This window comes from Lactuca saligna, chromosome 5 (genome assembly GCF_052625555.1).
Source record: "Lactuca saligna cultivar CGN05327 chromosome 5, ASM5262555v1, whole genome shotgun sequence".
Classification (NCBI taxonomy): Eukaryota; Viridiplantae; Streptophyta; class Magnoliopsida; order Asterales; family Asteraceae; genus Lactuca; species Lactuca saligna.
Window position 1 is genome coordinate 58,277,628 of NC_136421.1, and position 23,991 is coordinate 58,301,618.

Genomic DNA, 23,991 nt, shown 5'->3' on the forward strand with positions numbered 1-23,991 from the left:
CAAACGAAAACGAACATCGAATAAAGAAACTATGAATTTTTAACGAAATTTAGCAGTCTCGTCCTATTAAAAACATATCATTAAAAATAAATTCAAAATTAGCCGACGGAGTCTAAATGAAAGTTGTAGAGCATAATCTTAACTACGCGTGGATATAAAGAACGTGAAAAACGGAGCCCGTACGTGAAAGTAGTCACACCCCGAAACCGAAGGCGGAAACATCTCGGGGCGGAGGTGACATCATGTGAATATCATAACCAATGTACATAGTAAGCGAAGTAAAACACAAAACATTACATTACATTACATGGATTTCATTACATCAGTTGAAAAGTAAAGTAGTACAAGTTTTATAGATACATAGGTTAAACAAAAGAAAGACGTGACTTCCATTAGCTCCGTCTTCTGGAAAAAGGATGCAGGGTACCTGTCTAAGCAGAACCTGAGAATACAAGCATTTTAAAAATCAGCATAAAGCTAGTGAGTTCATAAGCGGTTTGTTTTTATCAAAAAGTATAAGATTCCTTTTGATTTCTAAAAATGTTACAACCTAATGGAAAATCCCATATTTTCCTAATATGAAAGATGTATAGTGAAAACCTGATTATCCCTGTAAAGTGTGTTTGTTTACCAACCCAAAATGTAATGTAAAAGATGTATACTGAAAGTAAAGTTTAATTGTTCTGTTATGTTACACTGTTCTGGTTATGAATTGTGATTACCCAGGAAAATCCTATATTTTCCTAATATGAAAGATGTATATCGAATGCCTGATTACCCTTGTAAAGTGTGCGTTAGTTTACTGACCCGATAAGTAATGTAAAAGATGTATGCTGAAAATGTATTAGTTTTAACACGTTTATAAAACTAATATATACCAAGTAAACTAGTTACTTGACCCATTATTACTATAAAGTAAATCTTTGTTATCGAAATTGCGAGTTCTATAACCATACTAAAGACAAAATATGGCAAAGGAACGTCAATATCACTATGGCTTTTGTCACCCTTGAACCTTTCGGTTCGGCTGTAGCTAGCAACCAGGTGCGGGATAGTCAGTCCCGTATAGATCTATACATTCAAGTCACGCTCCCTATCTAAGAGATTCTGGTTATAGGGGCGGTCCTCCACTCGCGTATCTCTGTGGAGTGTTCTCCGAGGACGTGTCTCCAATTTATAGGAATAACAAATCTAAAAGATGATCCTCCACTCGCGTATTTCTGTGGAGTGTTACCGAGGACAAAATGATATACTAAGTTTCTAGTTCAATGATCAAGGATTATGTTTTTAACTGTTATAATGTGGAAAACCATTCGTGAAAATATAAGGTACAACAATGTATAATGTAAAGATACACATTTGTATCTAATTAGGACTTATGTGATTAACAGTGTTAGAAACATATGTAGTATGAAACACAACACATATAAAATATGTTTTGAGTACAAGTATTACTTGTACTTTGCTTGTATTCCACCTGAAAACAGTGAAAATGGTAGGGGTATGAACTCACCGGACGAGAAATGTGACGATTTCGGATGCTAAACGTTGGATCGGGGCTTGCAAACGTACGAGATTCCTATGTATAATGAAAAGATACACATTTGTATCTAATTAGGACTTTGATTATTTATTTGTTAGGGACAAACACTTCTAGTTGCGGAAACACCTCATTTCAAGTGTTTGGAAGGACCCGGGTGACATCTACAGACGTGTAATGGCACAAGGGACTTGGAATTTGAGTTTACTCCCCAAGAGTAAACTCATACAAGAGTTTTCGGCCCATAGTACCCATTCCCCATGAGTTTACAGCCATAAACTCATGGTGGGGTGTTTTTGGTTGTTAAATGGCTTCATTTGACTAGGGAAAATTTGCTAGGATCAAATCTAAGGCCTTGGAATGGATTGACTATTTATTGGAGTTTACGGCTATAAACATGGAGTTTATGGCCGTAAACTCCCCCATACATAGAATCCTTAATGTTTTTGGTCCTAAATCAATCACATGTGATTCTAAAAATCCCTACAAGCCTTGAAATGATTTTGGGGCACCAATTGACATACTTTTTGGAGTTTACGGCCATGGGACACATGTTATGGCCGTATACTCTCAAATGATGGGTTTGGTTGAGTTTAAGACCACAAAACTATTTTTGGTTGGACCTATGATTTATTCTAAGGCTTTTGGTGGTGTTGGATGGCTTTCTAACACATTGTAAATGAGTTTACTCACATTTTTGAGGGGTTTACGGCCCAAGCACATGCCTTGGCCGTAAACTCATATAAATCCCTCAAAGTCCATGTTTAAAAGTGTTCTAAGTCCATTACTAATATTCTAAAAATCATATCTAGGTCTAGTTTGAGTCATGGAAGGGTTTAAGGGCTTAAAAACCCTTTAAATATGGGTTTACGGCCTAAGCACCATCCTGGGCCGTAAACTCATATACAAGGCTCTAAATAATGGTTTAAAGCATTCTTGGTCCATTCCATAAAGTCATCTAGCCATATCTAAGGTCCAATTGTGGTTTGGAAGGGTTTTGTTGCTCCAAAAACCCCATTTAGATGAGTTGACGGCCTAGGACTGTTCTAGGGCCATAAACTCATGATAATGGTCCTAATCCATGGTTTAAACTCAAATTTGAAGGCTAGAGAGGTTGTATAACAAGTTAAGGAAGGTACCTCACAGATTTAGAGCCTTAAATTGATGATTTGGACCCTTAAACTTGGATTTAGGAGAGAGGTTAGAGAGAGAGTAGAGAGAGGAAGAAAAAGCTTCAAATGAATGTTTAAACACGTTTAAATAGGTCCTAAAACTTGGACACGATGGAATTCTACCCGATACCGGCATTAAACGGGGCTTTAAGTCGCACCCGATTAAGTTTCCGTAATCCGGCGGGGACGTTTCTAACTTTTTGAAATAAACATTTTTGGGCTAATTTCATAAGTTCCTAAAGGGTTTTGACACTCATTGGATTATAATAAACATATAAATTTAAACAATTTAACCCAAAACAAAAACGGAACGAATTGACAAACGTCGAATTTTTACGGGTAGAATGGGTTTTCGACGATGGAAAACTTCGAGTTGTTACAATATCCCCCCGTTAGAGGGAATTTCGTCCCGAAATTCAAAGTTTAAGATATAACTTATGGAAAAGGATGCGGATGTGTCTACTGTATCGGGTGTTCGCGCTCCCAGGTGAATTCAGGTTCTCGCTTGGAAGTCCAGCGAACCTTCACTATCGGGATGTGGTTTTGTTTCGTACGTTTGATCTCTCGGTCTATGATCTCGATTTGTTCAAGAGGAATCATTAGGGTTTAATCGGACAAGTGCTTCTAAAGATTTGGAACGTGGGAGTCAAGATGGATGTTTCTAAGTTCTGAAGATACTCAGAGTTCGAAGGCTACGTGTTTGATCCTAATAAAGACCTCGAATGGTCTAATGTACCACGAGTTAGACTTTCCGTGCTTTCCATAGTGTGCCATGTCTTTCCAGGGCGAGACCATTAAAAGGACATGATCTCCAACCTGAAATTTCCAGAGGTTTTCATTGTACATTGGCGTGATTCTTCTATCGATCTAGTGAAGTTTTCAATTGTTCTCGGGTCTAGATGATTTTCTTGACGGTTTCGCGGATGATTTCAGAACTAGTGTGGGTACTACCGGGGAATCAACTCTAGGTTAGCTGCGTGTATCCTATCTTGGCCTAACACAACAAAATTCGTACTTTTGACTGTAGAGGGTTCCAAATGGTGTAGTCTGGATATTGGTGAGATAATTGTTATTATACGACTGATAGATCAAAGGTAAAGGGGTATCCCAAGTTGCTCAGTAATTTATGACACATGTTCCCAACATGTATTCCACGACCTGAATAAATCTCTTACTATGTCCAATTGTCTTAGGATGTTAGGTTGTACTCATGTCTAGCTTGGTTCCGTGAGTTTTCTGAAGAAATCTGCCTAAATCTTGAGGTAAACCTACTATCTCAACGAAAAATAATGGACGCAGGTATACTATACAGTCGGACTACTTCTTGGATGTGGTTTTGCGTGAGTCTTTCTATCTTGAATTATTCTTTGATCGGAAGGAAGTGAATGGATTTTATCGAAGGATTGACCATTTCCAAATGGTATCGTAATCACTCAGGAAAACTGGATAACTTGATGGCGAAGTCCATGTTGGTTATTTTACCATTGCCATTCGGGTATCTAGGCTGTCGGAACAGTCCTGAGGGTTTCTGACTAGGCTTCTCAGGTTTGAGCGAGTAAACGGGTTTAGATGGTTATTGTTAATTATCTTAGTCTTGCTACTCCGGCTTCCCTTTCGGCTAAGGGCACCTCATGTTCATGTCTTTCTGATTGAAGCTATGTTGTAGTCTTTTTAAGGTCAGTGAAATTTGCGTACTTGATTCTATTGAGATCATGTCTCTCATTCTTCAGTTTAGGGACTGCTGCTCCAAATTCCAAGTTGTGAGTTGTATAGTCAACTTCGTGTGCCTCTATTTTATCTTTAAGCGTGAATAACAACTTTTCCTTCTTGCTTAAGCACATGATCTAAACTCTGATTGGGCGTACTGCAAAGGACAATGAAATCCTTTGTTTCTTCTGACAGGGACAGGTTAGGTGTGATGTATAAGTCTTACTTCAATGTTTGGAATGATGTATCTCACTTTCTACTCCCATAAAAGGGTACACCTTTCTGTGTCGGAGTGGTTAGGGGTTTGGTGATTCTGGAAGAATTTTCTAAATAGGTCTGCAATAATAGTCGGCGAATCCCAAGAATTGACATGTTTTCTATGGGTGGCTTCGGTGCCGACAAATTCTCTATTGCTTCGACCTTATGAGGATCTACGCGTATGTCTTCATCACTCACTACGTGACCAAGGGAAAATGATTTGACCGAAGGATATTAATACGAACTCTTAGTGATCCTATCGAGTCCTGAATACTGTCTTGGAGGCATTATTCTCACGAAACTCGTAGTTGATGGTGTCTTGAGCTAGGGTCTATCTTCGAGGCGTAACCAACTCCTAGATATTATCGAAGAAATCATCTACTTGGGAAAGAGGATATTGGTTTTGACGATCAACTCATTAAGTCGACTGAATATCTCCTGCACTTCTGCTGGGGCAAAAATGGTACGGAGATTTGGCTGCGAAGGTAGTTCCAAGGATTAAACCGATACGAGGCTCGACTTGACATTCGGGAGAAATTATCAGAAGCTCTTCGGGAAGATATAAGGAATATTACAGTTCCCTGGGACGCTCTATAGGTCTCTAACTTCTTGTTTCTCACTGATTGTATGGCCTAGAAATACCTAACACTCCTTCTTGCAGGAGTTTTCGAGATTTGATACAGGAAATGATGAGAAGATTTGGGCCAAGCTTGACACCATATAACATGAGGGTCTGGTCAGAGGGGAAATTGATACAAATAGCTTTTTCATAACAAAGTGTATCACTATGACTAGAACTCAACTGATACATGCCAAAGATAACATCAAAGCTCTTTATTGAACTAACATTAAATCAATGAGGAAGGGATGATTACTCAATGTAAGAATACAGCTTGAAGATAAGTTGTTAGTGTACTCATTCTCACTGGTAACTATCTTGACGGTAAATGTTTCGGTTAGTAGACGAGGACTATGTTTACGAAAATATTTTCATGAATAATTAATAAAACTTTCTTGACACTGAAAAGAATGTGAGCATAAGAATTGTCAAAAAGGAATATATCCGTGGCGGCGGTGAGATCAGCGGCTGCCTCCTCTTGCTTCACAGCTAAAACTATCTCGGCTTTGTTAACATTGTTAGTGGATGCTGCTTTTGGGCAGTTTCGCTTCAAATGCCCGATCTTTCCACAACCATAGCAGGCTCGAACAGTACTCAATCCATAAGCTTGATTGATTAGATGAACTGGTGTTCTGCAGGTTCGAGCGGAGTGGCTCTTTTTGCCACATCTTTTGGAGATTAACTCACGACATGGGCCAGGGATACGATGGTAATAACTGCACCTATTGCACCAAGGATGATTGCCAGCATACCCAGTGATAGGTGCTTGAACTGTAGGCATAACTACTGGAGTAGCGGTAGCTTGAAATGTAGACACAGCAACAGGAGTAGCGGCAGCTTGAACTGCTATAGCTTCATGCCTCTTGGAGGGTCCTTGTGAGCTCTGACCCTTTCGCTTTTTCCAGAAAGCCTTCTTACTCTTTTTACGCTCGTTCTGATGCTCCTGAAAATTTTCATGGTTTTGGGGGTTGGTGATACTTCTTGGTCCACTCAACCTGTTAGAGCACAAATATGTCACTGCGGTAGTCACAACAGCAGAAATAGCCAACTGGAATATCACTGGGTCGAATCGAGAGGAAGGTGGCGACGGAGGGTTGTTGTTACTTGAACTGGATCCTTCCTTTGAAGACATTTCGATCTAAAGTGATTAGGAAAAAGAGGATGGTAAGTCCTCTGCATTAAATCAAGAGATATGAAACAAGGATATCTCTTTATGACAGACATATAACTTTATTAAGCGATAGAGCAGGATTGAATTATCAAGGCATATAAACTATCACTAAAGGAATAATCGAGGGGCAACGCTTGAATGAGGATTTTCTACAACAAAGAGAGATCTAGAAATACTCCCATAGTATTTCATGATTCACTGCGACGACTGCGAAAACCAACATCGAATAAAGAAACTATGAATTTTTAACGAACTTTAGCAGTCTCGTCCTATTAAAAACATATCATTAAGAATAAATTCAAAATTAGCCGACGGAGTCTAAATGAAAGTTGTAGAGCATAATCTTAACTACGCGTGGATATAAAGAACGCGAAAAACGGAGCCCGTACGTGAAAGTTGTCACACCCCAAAACCGAAGGCGGAAACGTCTCGGGGCGGAGGTGACCTCATGTGAATATCATAACCAATGTACACAGTAAGCGAAGTAAAACACAAAACATTACATTACATTACATTGATTTCATTACATCAGTTGAAAAGTAAAGTAGTACAAGTTTTATAGATACATAGGTTAAACAAAAGAAAGACGTGACTTCCATTAGCTCCGTCTTCTGCAGAAGGATGCAGGGTACCTGTCTAAGCAGAACCAGAGAATACAAGCATTTTAAAAATCAGCATAAAGCTGGTGAGTTCATAAGCGGTTTGTTTTTATGAAAAAGTATAAGATTCCTTTTGATTTCTAAAAATGTTACAACCCAAGGAAAATCCCATATTTTTCTAATATGAAAGATGTATACTGAAAACCTGATTAAACCTGTAAAGTGTGTTTGTTTACCAACCCAAAATGTAATGTAAAAGATGTATACTGAAAGTAAAGTTTAATTGTTTTGTTATGTTACACTGTACTGGTTATGAATTGTGATTACCCAGGAAAATCCTATATTTTCCTAATGTGAAAGATGTATATTGAATGCCTGGTTACCCTTGTAAAGTGTGTGTTAGTTTACTGACCCGATAAGTAATGTAAAAGATGTATGCTGAAAATGTATTAGTTTTAACACGTTTATAAAACTAATATATACCAAGTAAACTTGTTACTCAACCCATTATTACTATAAAGTAAATCTTTGTTATCCAAATTGCGAGTTCTATAACCATACTAAAGACGAAATATGGCAAAGGAAGGCCAATATCACTATGACTTTTGTCACCCTTGAACCTTTCGGTTCGGCTGTAGCTAGCAACCAGGTGCGGGATAGTCAGTCCCGTATAGATCTATACACTCAAGTCACGCTCCCTATCTAAGAGATTCTGGTTATAGGGGCGGTCCTCCACTCGCGTATCTCTGTGGAGTGTTCTCCGAGGACGTGTCTCCAATTTATAGGAATAACAAATCTAAAAGATGATCCTCCACTCGCGTATTTCTGTGGAGTGTTACCGAGGACAAAATGATATACTAAGTTTCTAGTTCAATGATCAAGGATTAAGTTTTTAACTGTTATAATGTGGAAAACCATTCGTGAAAATATAAGGTACAACAATGTATAATGTAAAGATACACATTTGTATCTAATTAGGACTTATGTGATTAACAGTGTTAGAAACATATGTAGTATGAAACACAACACATATAAAATATGTTTTGAGTACAAGTATTACTTGTACTTTGCTTGTATTCCCCCTGAAAACGGTGAAAATGGTAGGGGTATGAACTCACCGGACAAGAAATGTGACGATTTCGGATGCTAAACGTTGGATCGGGGCTTGCAAACGTACGAGATTCCTATGTATAATGAAAAGATACACATTTTTATCTAATTAGGACTTAGATTATTTATTTGTTAGGGACAAACACTTCTAGTTGCGGAAACACCTCATTTCAAGTGTTTGGAAGGACCCGGGTGACATCTACAGACGTGTAATGGCACAAGGGACTTGGAATTTGAGTTTACTCCCCAAGAGTAAACTCATACAAGAGTTTTCGGCCCATAGTACCCATTCCCCATGAGTTTACGGCCATAAACTCATGGTGGGGTGTTTTTGGTTGTTAAATGGCTTCATTTGACTAGGGAAAATTTGCTAGGATCAAATCTAAGGCCTTGGAATGGATTGACTATTTATTGGAGTTTACGGCTATAAACATGGAGTTTATGGCCGTAAACTCCCCCATACATAAAATCCTTAATGTTTTTGGTCCTAAATCAATCACATGTGATTCTAAAAATCCCTACAAGCCTTGAAATGAATTTGGGGCACCAATTGACATACTTTTTGGAGTTTACGGCCATGGGACACATGTTATGGCCGTATACTCTCAAATGATGGGTTTGGTTGAGTTTAAGACCACAAAACTATTTTTGGTTGGACCTATGATTTATTCTAAGGCTTTTGGTGGTGTTGGATGGCTTTCTAACACATTGTAAATGAGTTTACTCACATTTTTGAGGGGTTTACGGCCCAAGCACATGCCTTGGCCGTAAACTCATATAAATCCCTCAAAGTCCATGTTTAAAAGTGTTCTAAGTCCATTACTAATATTCTAAAAATCATATCTAGGTCTAGTTTGAGTCATGGAAGGGTTTAAGGGCTTAAAAACCCTTTAAATATGGGTTTACGGCCTAAGCACCATCCTGGGCCGTAAACTCATATACAAGGCTCTAAATAATGGTTTAAAGCATTCTTGGTCCATTCCATAAAGTCATCTAGCCATATCTAAGGTCCAATTGTGGTTTGGAAGGGTTTTGTTGCTCCAAAAACCCCATTTAGATGAGTTGACGGCCTAGGACTGTTCTAGGGCCATAAACTCATGATAATGGTCCTAATCCATGGTTTAAACTCAAATTTGAAGGCTAGAGAGGTTGTATAACAAGTTAAGGAAGGTACCTCACAGATTTGGAGCCTTAAATTGATGATTTGGACCCTTAAACTTGGATTTAGGAGAGAGGTTAGAGAGAGAGTAGAGAGAGGAAGAAAAAGCTTCAAATGAATGTTTAAACACATTTAAATAGGTCCTAAAACTTGGACACGATGGAATTCTACCCGATACCGGCATTAAACGGGGCTTTAAGTCGCACCCGATTAAGTTTCCGTAATCCGGCGGGGACGTTTCTAACTTTTTGAAATAAACATTTTTGGGCTAATTTCATAAGTTCCTAAAAGGTTTTGACACTCATTGGATTATAATAAACATATAAATTTAAACAATTTAACCCAAAACAAAAACTGAACGAATTGACAAACGTCGAATTTTTACGGGTAGAATGGGTTTTCGACGATGGAAAACTTCGAGTTGTTATAGAAGTCATGGAATTTAGAAGGCGGGAGCCGGGATTACGCCCAGCGTACTAGGTGCAAGGTCGATTCCCATCGGCTGCAGCTCTATGCCTAGCTAAACTCGAGTCGTAAGCCGTGACGCAAAATTACGCCCAGCGTACTGCGGTGGTACGCCCCGCGTATGCGACCCTTCCAGACTTATAAATAGAAGATTTGTTCTACGGATTTTGGCACACTCTCTCATAACTCCCAATCACTCTCACATACTTTCAAGCACCAGAAGTTGTCCCGACTCCCTCGGTTTCCGTACCCGAGCCCCCGACGAAGGTTCTATGGTACCGAGATCGCCGAAGAGCTCGAAGACGCAACTTTCCGCGGTTGAAGTTCTGCTCTACTCTATCCCCACTCTCTTCAAGCCAAACAAGTGAGTTCATACCCCGACCTTGTTTGTCTTTTCATGTTTTAGGGGGGAAATACAAGTACAATACAAGTACAAGTATCGTTTTATAAACATAAACGTAACATCTATCTTATCGATTATCGATACTAACATAATACTTTATGTATAAAGGACTAATATATCATCAAGTTATTTTCATCAAATGGAACATACTTTCTGAAAAACTATAATGGGTATAGTTATAAAGTTATTCATACATTCTTACGTATACATGTTGAAAAACGAAATACTTTCAAACAAAATGAAGAAAAGTCTTTCTTATCGTAAATCTATTTATACTAAGCAATGTGAGATATTCAAACTTCAACGTACTCTTATGTATGCATTTCAAGCCCTGTATTATATACCATAATCTCTTGGAGAGAGAGCGTGATACTTGTGTATAGATCTATACGGGATTGAAAACCCCGCACCTAAATTGTTAGCTACAGTTAAACCGGCAGGTCTGGGTTGATAAATGTCATAACACGACAACAGCTGAAGAACGTTGTTACAGGCAGTCAGTGTCAATAGTATGGTTATAAAACTCACATGAAAGTATAAAAACAAGTTTGATTTACGAGATTCATATATGCATTCAGTTTTCTACATAATTTTGGGCACAAAGTTATTCTTTATCATTCAAGTACGAAAAACACTAACACACTTCAACTTGGAGAACTTATCAAACTATTTATAGAAAATATTGGATTTTCTGAAAACTTCGTTCATTGATTTACTACCAAAAGGACATACTTTTCATCACAAAACACTTATGAACTCACCAACTTAATTGTTGACACTTTTTCGAAACCACTTGTATTTCTCAGGGAATCAGTAATACAGGTAACCACCAGCTTTTGAAGAAGGAACGCTAAGGAGGATTATTATTAAACATTTACATCATCATATTGTAATATTCTTTTGGAAATATGTACAACGCAAAAATATATGTTTTTATTATATATATATATGATGGTTATGTTACTTTCTTTACAATATTTAATTGTTATGATACTACGTGAAGTTATCCACCCCCGAATGTTTCCGTCATTCTGGTTTGGGGGTGTGACAGATTGGTATCAGAGCATTGTTTATAGTGAACTAAGTATATCGAACCACATAGTATATACAAACTATAAATGTAACGGGAACCAAAAACCCTTTCACAAAACATTTTCATAAAAATATATTTTCTTTTAAATATATATATTTTTACTCGCATGTGTCAGTCTCGTATCATGATAAGTTTTCTAAAAAGTATTAAGGCAAGTTGCGACACTACGATTGGGCCTCGGGGTATGTAATCAAATCAAGAATAAATATAGCCTGATCAACTATATTTATCCTGGATTTAACCAATGTACGTCGAGGAATGGTCGTAGTGGACAACATGCCAAAAACTTATAAAATTATTTTAGATTCGCTAATTTGAAATACTAAAGGACTATTGTTATAAATAATAGTACAATGAAAAACTTGCACTCCGTAAGATATAGTTAAACGTAGGATGTCGTTAAATAGAAATTTCTTTTCTTACAAAATTCTCATACCTCTATCCTAGTACAGATAGATGGCCGGATTCCCTTTATCGGGAGACCCCTACTACCCAAACCAAGGCAACGGCGGTTGGATAGAAGAAGACCCGGATGAAATCGAGGAGGAAGTCGAAGAAGAATTAGAAATCGAAGAGGAATTTGAAGTCGACGAGGAGGTTGAGGAAATTACTAGTGGAACAGACTCCGAACCGGAAGTGATTGACCCTCCTGCTCCTCATCCTCTCGAAGTCAGACCATATCACCCAGGACCCATCCCCATCTGGGGAAGCCATCTCTACTACTGGAGCCGCCAACTAGGTGTACGCCCTCCTTTCGGCATGTGTCGAGATTTTTACAATGTCAGTGGGGGAGGCTCAGCTGATCAAGCACTTCCTGTTATTGTGGGCACTATCGCTACCCAGAACTAGCATGCGGACCAGCAAGCAGCCATAGTTCGCGAGATCAATGTTGCAACTCATGGTAACACCGCGGACATCCATCGTCTGGAAGGACTACACGAAAATACCCAAATCTACACACGGATGCTTTAGAGTCAAATGGTGAACGCACTAGCAGAAATAAGAGAGATGAAGGAACAACAAGCAAATCTTGAAAGGCGCCTGATGGGAGTCAAGCAGTCGGATGCCGAATCTAGCTCCAAACGTGCAACACACCCCAAGTAGAACTTGCTCAACTCCAACAATTTTGATATAGAATAGGACCTCGGATAAAGTCTTTCCCTTATTTCCTTTGTATCTATAAACGGAGACCTCTAGATAGGTCAAATTTTCCTAAACCAGAAGCATAATGTAACACACCTTAGGCGTGACATATATATAAATATGAAGTACTTCTTTATATACCTCTCGAAACTTATGGGATTAACTAAATTGTTGTACCGACTTTGAAACCAAAAACAAAAGTCAAAACAAATTACAAGATACAACTAACCCTCTAGTACACGATTGTGAAATCATTAGAAACTTATACTATTCATTCTTATTTTCTCTACCAGAATATGCCTCCTCGTAGATCAGCACGCAGAAACTCAACTCTAGCACCACCTCCACCACCCCCTCCAACTATGGATGCAGCTATGTTCCAAACTGCTATAATAGCCGTTGTAACTGCGACGATGGCTCAAATGAGCAACAATGGGTCAGGAGGAGGAATAAACAGCTTTACAAATGGCCCAAACCAAGGCCGTTCCAGGGTATGCACTTATAAAGACTTCACTAACGGAAAACCTATTCCCTTTTATGGGACTGGGGGAGTATTGGCTCTATCCCAATGGATAGAAAAAACGGAAGCCATATTCGAAATTTGCGCATGCCCTGAAGAAAGCAAAGTAAAATTTGCTGCTTTTACTTTCGCTGAACGCAATCTGACGTGGTGGAATGGCCACGTCAAGACACTAACCCTAGTTGTGGCGAACTCCATGGGTTAGGAAAACCTGAAACGAATGCTCCTACGAGAGTACTGCCAAAGAGGCAAGATTCAGAAGCTCGAACAGAAACTGTAGGGCCTTTCGATGGTAGGCTCGGACATCGCAGGCTACACCAGCAGATTCAGTGATTTGATAACACTTTGCCCACGAATGTTGATTCTGGAAAGCCAAAAAGTGGAGAGGTACATATGGGGACTATCACCCCAACTTCGAGGAAGTGTGTTAGCTTCCAAACCCATGACCTTCGATAGCACCAAGGAACTGGCGCAATCTCTCGTTGATCATGGCGTCTGCCAAGGAGTCACAGCTATCGTAGCTGAACCAACCAAAGGGAACAACAACAACAATAACAATGCCAACAACAACAGCAAGAAGAAATTCGGGAACAAGAGAAAGGGGAAAACCTCGCAAGAACCTTCAAAGAAACAAATGGTGGCGGTTCACGCTGCTACTGCTTCCACCACAACTCCTGCTGCCCCGGCGCCAACAAAACAATATGCGGGGAACCTGCCCAAGTGCAACAAATGCAACTACCATCACCATGGTAATTGCCGTGAGATGCGCTGTAAGAACTACGACAGGAAAGGGCACACTATCCGTTTCTATAAAACACCCGCGCGACCAGTCACTCAAGTTCCTGGTACTTGGATAATCCAAGCATGTTATGGGTGTGGAGAAACTAGGCATTTCAAGAGGGACTACCCCAAGACAAGGAATGTTGGCGGTGTAGGGAGAGTGCTGGCGATAGGACAAAATGAAACAATAGGGGACGCAACAGTGGTTACGGGTACGTTTCTCCTCGACAACATTTATGCATGAATACTCTTTGACTGCGGTGCGGAGAGAAGTTTTGTAAGTCATAAATTCAAACACCTACTTAACCAAAGACCCCAACCACTCAATAAAATGTTCATTGTAGAAATGGCTAATGGTAAAATGGAAAGCACAAGTGATATGTACGTAGGGTGCACATTAAATTTAAACGAACACTTATTTCAAATCGACCTTATGCCCATTTCGATAAGAAGTTTTGATGTAATCATCGGTATGGACTAGTTGAGTCTTCACCATGCCGATATTCTTTGTCACGAAAAGGCCGTTCGTCTCAATCTGCCCAATGGCGAAACTCTTATCATATATGGAGACAAACCTAGTTCAAATTTCCAAATCATCTCCTATGTTAAGGCACAAAAATATCTTCGCAAGGAATACCATGCCTTTCTAGCCCACGTAGTAGACCAGAAACAAGAACCAAAGAACATTAAAGACATCCCGGAAGTCTGAAACTTCCCATATATTTTCCCAAAGATCATCCAGGAACTCCACCAGAATGCCAAGTCGAGTTCAGAATCAACTTAATCCCCGGAGCTACTCCAGTACCAAAGTCGCCTTACCGTTTAGCCCCAACTGAGATGCAGGAACTGTCCTGTCAATTAAACAAGCTTCTAAGCAAGGGATTCATCAAACTGAGCTTCTCACCATGGGGAGCACCGATCCTATTCATGAAAAAGAAGAACGGATCTTTTCGCATGTGCATCGACTACCGGGAGCTGAACAAACTCATGATCAAGAACCGATATCACCTTCCGCGCATAGACGATCTGTTCGACCAACTACAGGGATCGAAATACTTCTCAAAGATCGACCTAAGATCTGGTTATCACCAACTGCGAGTACTGGAAGGAGACATCCCCAAAATGGCTTTCCGAACACACTATGGTCACTATGAGTTTGTAGTAATTCCCTTCGGGTTGACCAATGCTCCAGCAGTGTTCATGGACTTGATTAACCGAGTATGTCGTCCCTTCCTGGATAAATTCGTGATCGTGTTCATATATGATATACTCATCTATTCAAGAAGCTAGGAAGAACACAGCCAACACCTCCGCCAAGTTTTGGAAACACTGAGGGCAAAGAAGTTGTATGCAAAATTTTCAAAGTGCGAATTTTGGATTCGGGAGGTGGATTTCCTAGGACACGTAGTAGGCAAGGAGGGGATACACGTGGATCCTTCGAAGATCAAGGCAATAGAGAGTTGGACGACTCCAAGAACCCCTACATAAATCCGGCAGTTTTTGGGACTCGCTGGGTATTACCGAAGGTTCATACAAAATTTCTCCAAGTTTGCCAAGCCACTAACCACCCTAACTCAGAAGAGTGTGACCTTTGACTGGGGAGAAAAACAAGACACCGCGTTTCAAACGCTAAAGCGAGCCTTATGTAGTGCGCCCATCCTAACCTTTCTAGAAGGAACGGAGGACTTCGTGGTCTATTACGATGCATCAAACCAAGGACTCGGGTGTGTCCTGATGCAACGAGGAAAGATCATCGCCTACGCCTCAAGGCAACTAAAGACGCACGAAGTGAACTACAAAACGCATGATCTTGAGCTAGGAGCAGTCGTCTTCGCTCTAAAGATATGGAGGAACTACCTCTACGACACGAAATTTACGATCTTCACCGACCATAAAAGCCTCCAACCTATCCTCAACTAGAAGGAACTCAACATGAGACAAAGACGGTGGGTAGAACTACTAAATGATTATGAATGCGAGATTCGATATCATCCCAGAAAGGCTAACGTGGTGGCCGATGCACTCAGCCGGAAGGAATACTCGGACCGCAGAGTGAAGTCTCTAACCATGACAATCCATTCATACCTGTCCACCCAAATCAAGGAAGCCCAAATAGAAGCCTTAACACCTGAAAATGTGGCAGGGGAAGCCTTAAGAGGAATGGATAAGAAGTTTGAGGTCAAGAATGATGGAGTTCATTACTTCATGGATCGGATCTGGACACCGAAGTTTGGCGGATTCAGAGAAGTCGTCATGAACGAAGCCCATAAGACACAATACTCCATACACCCCGGCTCCGATAAGATGTATCTCGACCTCAAGAAGTTGTACTGGTGGCCGAACATGAAAGCTGAAATTGCTACCTACGTGAGAAAATGTCTGACGTGCGCCAAAGTCAAGGTAGAATACCAAAAGCCCTCACGATTGTTGCAACAACAAGAAATACCCGAATGGGAGTGGGAACGTATAACCATGGATTTCATAACCAAACTACCCAGGACGGCAAGCGGACTCGACACCATCTGGGTGATCGTCGACAGGTTAACTAAATAAGCGCACTTCCTACTGATCAAGGAGACGGATAAATTGGAGAAGCTAACTAGGACATACCTCTGAGAAATTGTACGACTACATGGTGTGCCCATATCCATTATCTCGGACCGAGATAGTAGATTCACCTCAAGGTTCTGGCAGTCACTAAAAAAATCTCTAGGAACAAGACTAGACATGAGTACCGCTTATCACCCACAAACCGACGGTTAGAGTGAGAGAACCATACAAACCCTAGAAGATATGTTGAGATCTTGCGTAATCGATTTTGGCAAAGCGTGGGACACCCATCTCGCCTTGGTCGAATTCTCGTACAATAATAGCTACCACAGTAGTATCAAGGTTGCCCCATTCGAAGCCCTCTACGGCCATAAATGCAGATCACCTGTGTGCTGGGCCGAACTGGGGGACACACAACTAGCAAGAGGACAAGCAACAGACAACAAGCTCACTGGACCAGAAATCACAAGGGAAACTACGGAGGAGATTGTTCAGATCCAGGAACGTCTGAAAGCATCAAGGGACAGACAAAAGAGTTACGCGGCTAAAAGACGGAAACCCTTGGAATTCCAGGATGGAGATCGAGTCCTACTAAAAGTATCGACCTGGAAGGGGTTAATACGCTTCAGAAAGCGTGGGAAACTGAACCCAAGATACATCATACCATTCGAGATCCTTTCCAGGATCCGTCCAGTGGCGTACAAACTTCGATTACCTCAGGAGCTCCACAACGTACACCCTACCTTTCACGTATCAAACCTAAAGAAGTGCTTGTCCGATGAGACCCTTGTCATCCCGCTAGACAAAATTGCAATAAATGATAATCTCCAATTCATGGAAGAACCGGTAGAGATCATGGATCGGGAAATAAAAAGGACTAAACAAAGCCGCATACCTATTGTAAAGGTCCGCTGGAACGCCAAGCGTGGACTTGAATACACCTGGGAACGTGAGGATCAGATAAAACAAAAGTACCCGCATCTTTTTCCTAATTTGGAAACTCTATCATAGATTAAATTTTGGGACGAAATTCTCCTAACGGGGGGACGATGTGACAACCATGTATTTTCTAAAAGTAGTGTAACACTCAAAAGTCAAATACAACGAAGACTATTTGGAGTCAACGAAATTTACCTCAAAAATAAAGTGTTCAAACATCTAAATTGGGATGCATCAAATGTTAGATATCGTGCCAAGGTTTCCAAAAACATAAAGAAAATTCAAAACCGGGTTATATCGAAGAAATTATAACCACTCGAATATTTACGACACACCGTTAAAATGTTATTTAAACGTAAAAACTGAAATTACAATAAAATGCATTTTTAACCTTAAGTATCTAACAAAAGTTGTAGAGTTCGTTAAACTGAAAACGTACCTAAAAAGATCGCCCAAGTTGGACCTCGTATGAAGAAGTTACGCATTTTCTAAGTTTCGTAACAGTAATAGAGGGCTAAAAACTCGAATTGAAGATCGAGCATTATTTAGATAACACAACCTAAACGAAACTTGAAGGTCTCCACAATAGGAGTAAAATGATAAAAAGACAAACGAAAACCGACATCGAATAAAGAAACTATGAATTTTTAACGAACTTTAGTAGTCCCGGCCTATTAAAAACATATCATTAAAAAATAAAATCAGAACTAGCCGATGGAGTCTAAATGAAAGTTGTAGATCATAATCTCACCTACGCGTGGATATAAAGAACGCGAAAAACAGAGCTCGTACGTGAAAGTTACAGAATTTAGAAGGCGGGAGCTGGGATTACGCCCACGAAATATAGGGGTATGCCCAGCGTACTAGGTGCAGGGTCGAGTCCCATCGACTGCAGCTCTACGCCTAGCTAGACTCGAGTCGTAAGCCGTGACGCAAAATTACGCCCAACGTAACCGAAGTACACCCAGCGTACTCTGGTGGTACGCCCCGCGTACGCGACTCTTCCAGCCCTATAAATAGAAGATTTGAGCTACGGATTTTGGCACACTCTCTCAAAACTCCCAATCACTCTCACATACTTTCAAGCACCAGAAGTTGTCCCGACGCCCTCGGTTTCCGTACCCGAGCCCCCGAAGAAGGTTCTACGCTACCAAGATCCCCGAAGAGCTCGAAGACGCAGCTTTCCGCGGTTGAAGTTCTGCTCGACTCTATCCCCACTCTCTTCAAGCTAAACAAGTGAGTTCATACCCCTACCTTTCAAGTCTTTTCATGTTTTAGGGGGGGGGAATACAAGTACAATACAAGTAAAAGTATCGTTTTATAAACATAAATGTAACATCTATCTTATCGATTATCGATACTAACATAATACTTTATGTATAAAGGACTAATATATCATCAAGTTATTTTCATCAAATGGAACATACTTTCTGAAAAACTATAATGGGTATAGTTATCTAGTTATTCATACATTTTTACGTATACATCTTGAAAAACGAAATACTTTCAAACAAAACGAAGAAAAGTCTTTCTTATCGTAAATCTATTTATACTAAGAAATGTGAGATATTCAAACTTCAACGTACTCTTACGTATGCATTTCAAGCCATGTATTATATACTATAATCTCTTGGAGGGAGAGCATGATACTTGTGTATAGATCTATACGGGATTGACAACCCTGAACCTAAATTGTTAGCTACAGTTAGACCGACAGGTCTGGGGTGACAAATGTAATAACACTACAACACCTGAAGAATGTTGTTAGAGGCAGTCAGTGTCAATAGTATGGTTATAAAACTCACATGAAAGTATAAAAACAGGTTTGATTTACGAGATTCATATATGCATTCAGTTTTCTACATTATTTTGAGCACAAAGTTATTCTTTATCATTCAAGCACGAAAAACACTAAAGCACTTCAACTTGGAGAACTTATCAAACTATTTATAGAAAATATTGGATTTTCTGAAAACTTCGTTTATTGATTTACTACCAAAACGACATACTTTTCAACACAAAACACTTATGAACTCACCAACTTAATTGTTGACACTTTTTCGAAACCACTTGTATTTCTCAGGGAATCAGTAATACAGGTAACCACCAGCTTTTGAAGAAGGAACGCTAAGGACGTTTATTATTAAACATTTACATCATCATATTGTAATATTCTTTTGGAAATATGTATAACACAACAATATACATTTTTATTATATATATATGATGGTTGTGTTACTTTCTTTACAATATTCAATTGTTATGATACTACGTGAAGTCATCCACCCCCGAATGTTTCCACTATTCTGGTTTGGGGGTGTGACAGCTCCCCGTAGCATCACAACACCGTCCCTCTGACTACTGAGTACTACGGATCCCCGTAGCATCACAACACCCTCTCCCTGACTAGTGATTACTACGGCTCCCTGTAGCATCATAACACCCTCCCTCTTACTAGTGAGTACTATGGCTCCCCGTAGCATCACTACGCCTTCTCTCTGACTAGTGAGTACTACGGCTCCCCGTAGCATCCCAACACCTTCTCTATGACTAGTGAGTACTACGGTTCCCCGTAGCATCACAACACCCTCTCTCTGGCTAGTGAGTAATATGGCTCGCCGTAGCATTACAACATCCTCTCACTGACTGATGGGTAGTACGGCTCCTCATAGTACTACAACACCCTTTTCGTTTGGCGAATACCATATCTTCCCATAGTATTGCCACACCTCCTCACTATCTAGTGGATATTACTGCTCCTCGTAGTATCACCACACCCCTTTGCACTAACTCATTGATATGCAGCTATCCGCAGTTGCACCCCACTAAATCCTACCACTTCATAATCTCATCCTCAAATCGACATCACACTGCTATCATTACTCATGCTCTACGGACCATCCACAGATAGGTGCGTGTACCTACCCGAATTATGCATCACTATAACTAACGACCGTCATCATAACAAAACACCTTTCCTTCCTACCATCCATTGCCTTAGATAATCCACTTGTCGTCTCAACTCACGACCCCGAAATTATCCAAAATCCAAGACATTAAACTCGGATACCTCGATACTGAAACGACCCAAAAATATGACCCAAAAATTTTAATTTTCAATATAATCAAAACCATAAAATGAGTATCATAACATAAAACATACGCGATGTATCCCAAATCATAATAAAATACTATGCGGAAAACTGTATCATACTACATCAAATCCAAAACAACTAAAACCATCCCCAGGATAAAAGCTAAGCTGTGGTGTGTGCGATGTTGTCACCCCGAGCTCTTCCCTTTGCTTGCGGAAGTACCTGAAACCAAAACTGAAACTGTAAGCATGAAGCTTAGTGACCTCCCCCAAAATACCACATACCATACAATAACATATAAACACATATTGGGCCTCGCCCACTGCATCGGGCCGAAGCCCGGAAACTGCATCGGACCGAAGTCCGGAACTGACTGGGACCTTGTCCCCTGCATCGAACCAAAGCCCGGAACTAACTGCATCGGACCGAAGTCCGGAACCAACTGGGACCTTGTCCCCTGCATCAGACCGAAGTCCGAACCTAACTGCATCGGACCGAAGTCCAGAACTAACTGCATTGGACCGAAGTCCGGAACTAACTGGGACCTTGTCCCCTGCATCGGACCGAAGTCCGGAACTAACTGACTGAACATAGCATAGCATATCAACTAGCATGAACACATAGCACGTAACACATAAAACATAGCACATAAATCCTATCTGAGCCACGAAGGCATCAAACATACTAGCTACTACATCGGACCGAAGTCCGGAAACTACTGCTAACTGGACGGGCCGGCATTGTGGCCTTAGACCCGTCTCTACTGGAAGGAAACTCACATCGTAAGCTGGCTGATGAGTGTGTGGCTCGGGAAGCTAACGGCTGCTGCTCCTGAATCTCCTCGGCTACAAGTCCATAAACACACTCAATCAAATACTAAACACTGCACTTGGGGTAAAATGACTCTTTTACCCTTGGTCAAAGTCAACTCTCTTTGGGCTGACTCGCCGAGTTGGGCCACCCAACTCGCCGAGTCCTACTCTCACTTCTCAGTTCTACACGCTGCTACTCGTCGAGTGTGGCATCGACTCAACGAGTACCCTCTTAATCCAAGAACTCAGACAATCTTCATCCGACTCGCCGAGCCGTATGAACAAACTCGACGAGTTGTTCTTGATCTTAAGAAGATTGCCTTGGACTCGCCGAGTTGTATGAACAACTTGCGGAGTCCCTCCATCACTGAGTCTACTCTCAACTCGCTGAGTCCACTCTCTAACTCACTGGATCCACTCGACACTGATAAAACTGAAGGACTCGGGAACTCGCGACCCAACTCGCCGAGTCGTTCTTCCCGACTCGCCGAGTTGCCGCCATGCAGCTGATTTTTACTCAATTTTGTTTGAATCCAACACATACAATTGATAGATCTGAGTCCAATAAGCTGATTTACCACGTAAAGTTTCCAACTTTACGTGCACAACCTCATGAATAAGGGAAATAAGGCTAAAAGATGCATAAAATGGGTAGATCTATGGTTAATATGAAAAGTAACTCCAAAAAGACAGTAGATCTGGGCTCTACAACACCCAATCATTCAGATCTAAAGATATCTTGACTTAATAAGGCATTCATGCAAACATAAGGCTTGGAACAAGCATCAACTAGCTCTTAGGAGAGCTCTAATGGAAGTTTAAAGCATATAACAAGAGGGAACTCCGAAAATACCTCAAATAACTCAAATTTTCCCTTGGATCTTTGCACTACAACTCTTCTCCTTGCTTCTTTCTTCTTCTCCTTCTTCACACCTTCACAAAATGGCACCAAAACACTTATAAGCTCTCAAGGGAGGATTAGGGTTTTCTCACTGTGTTCTCAAGGTGAGGGAGGCGAGAAAGGGGGCTATAAGGTGGTTTAAATAGTGGGCAACCCGGGGATTTAGGGTTTCACCCAGACGGATGGACTCGCCGAGTCCCCGGCTCACGCATGCTCGCAGTCGCGACCCTACTCGGCGAGTCAGGCTATGAACTCGCCGAGTCCCTCTTGCAAAACTTACAACAATTACCAATGAATTAACATACCGGGAACGGGTCGTTACAATTCTCCCCCACTTGTCTCAGACTTCGTCCTCGAAGTCTGCTACGGCTGGATCTGCAAATAACTCCGGGTAGTGCGCTCTCATTTCCTCCTCAGCCTCCCACGTCCATTCAGACCCCTTCCGGTGCTGCCACTGCACCTTCACTAGCTGAATTACCTTGTTCCTCAAGGTCTTGATCTTCCGTTCCAGAATCGCGACCGGCCTCTCGATATAATTCAGGCTGCTATCAACCTGAATATCCTCTAGAGGAACGACTGCCATCTCATCCACCAAACACTTCCTCAACTGCGACACGTGGAAGGTGTTGTGTATCTGACTAAGCTCCTCAGGAAGATCTAACCGATAAGCAACCCGACCCACCCGGGCCAAAACCCTGAAAGGACCAATAAATCTGGGGCCAATTTGCCCCTCTTCCGGAACCTGATGACACCTTTCCAAGGTGAGACTTTCAGAAGAACCATATCTCCCACCTGGAACTCCAAGTTCGAACGCCTCCTGTCGGCGTAGCTCTTCTGCCGACTCTGCGCAGTCTGCAGCCTACTACGGACCTGCTGGATCAACTCAGTCGTCTTGAGCACCACTTCGGTGCTCCCTATGACTCGTTGACCGACCTCGCCCCAACAAATCGGGGTCCTGCACTTCCTGCCATATAACATCTCAAAAGGAGGTCGATCAATGCTCGCATGATAACTGTTGTTATACGAGAATTCCGCTAACGGAAGATACGTATCCCAACTGCCCCCAAAATCTAGAACACATGCCCTAAGCATGTCCTCAAGAGTCTGAATCGTCCTCTCGCTCTGCCCGTCAGTCTGAGGATGAAAAGCAGTGCTGAAATGGAGATGAGTACCCATCTCGTCGTGGAATCGCTTCCAGAATCTGGACGTGAAACGAACATCTCGGTCCGACACCACCGATACCGGCACTCCATGACGTGCCACAATCTCTCGCACATAGATATCGACTAACTTTTCTGCCGATATACTCTCCTGAATCGGAATAAAATGGGCACTCTTCGTCAATCGATCCACTACTACCCATATCGAGTCCACTCCACGTGCGGTCCTGGGGAGTTTGGTGACAAAATCCATGGTGATATCCTCCCATTTCCACACGGGAATGTCTAACGGCTGCATCCTGCCGTGAGGTCTCTGATGCTCCGCTTTGACCTTCCGGCAGGTCAAACATCTCTCAACATACCAAGCGACGTCTCGCTTCATGCAGGGCCACCAATAATCAGGTCGAAGATCTCGATACATCTTCGTCGCTCCTGGGTGGATAGAAAATCGAGACTTATGAGCCTCGTCCATCAATACTTGCCGTACCCCACCCCAGTACGGTACCCACACCCTACCATGAAGCGTCAACAAACCCCGACTTTCATAATCAAATGAAGCTACTCGGCCCACTATCCTCTCACACTTCTGCCTCTCCTCCTTGAGGCCCTCCATCTGAGCCTCCTTGATCCGCTCCAACAATGGAGTGATCACTGTCATCCTCATACACAGATCCCTGATAGGGGCCGCCGACACCTTGCGGCTCAGGGCGTCGGCCACCACGTTGGCCTTCCCTGGATGATAAAGGATCTCACAGTCATAGTCCTTCAGCACATCCAACCATCTCCTCTGCCTCA